This window comes from Tupaia chinensis, unplaced genomic scaffold, assembly GCF_000334495.1.
Source record: "Tupaia chinensis unplaced genomic scaffold, TupChi_1.0 Scaffold000272_1, whole genome shotgun sequence".
NCBI classification, from domain to species: Eukaryota; Metazoa; Chordata; class Mammalia; order Scandentia; family Tupaiidae; genus Tupaia; species Tupaia belangeri.
This window is the reverse complement of record NW_006159754.1, coordinates 5,261,334-5,261,696: the sequence shown is the minus strand read 5'-3', so window position 1 is coordinate 5,261,696 and position 363 is coordinate 5,261,334.

The window sequence follows — 363 nt, the reverse complement described above, 5'->3', positions numbered from 1 at the left end:
CTCACCAGAAAGACAGAAAGAGACAGAGAGATAGAAAGCGAGAAATCACCCCCCAGGGGGGATGGTCACACCGCAATCCATTCTCCTCTCAGGATCTTGGGCATGCACATGCGCCCAGCCTGAGTTTAAGCCATCAGGTTCGGGACTCAAACCACAGTTGGCTACATGGTAGTTCAGCAGCATAGCCATTATGCTAACTGCTGGTCCCATCATACAATTTCTTAAATAAAATAGCAACTTCGGCTGGTAATTTCAAGAAAATAGTTTTAGCTGCACGGCCGGGGCTCTGCTCCACATTCCGCTGCCTCTCCGGGGCTGGCATGTGGCCTCCGGGGCTGGCGTGTGGCCTCTAGGCCTGCGCGT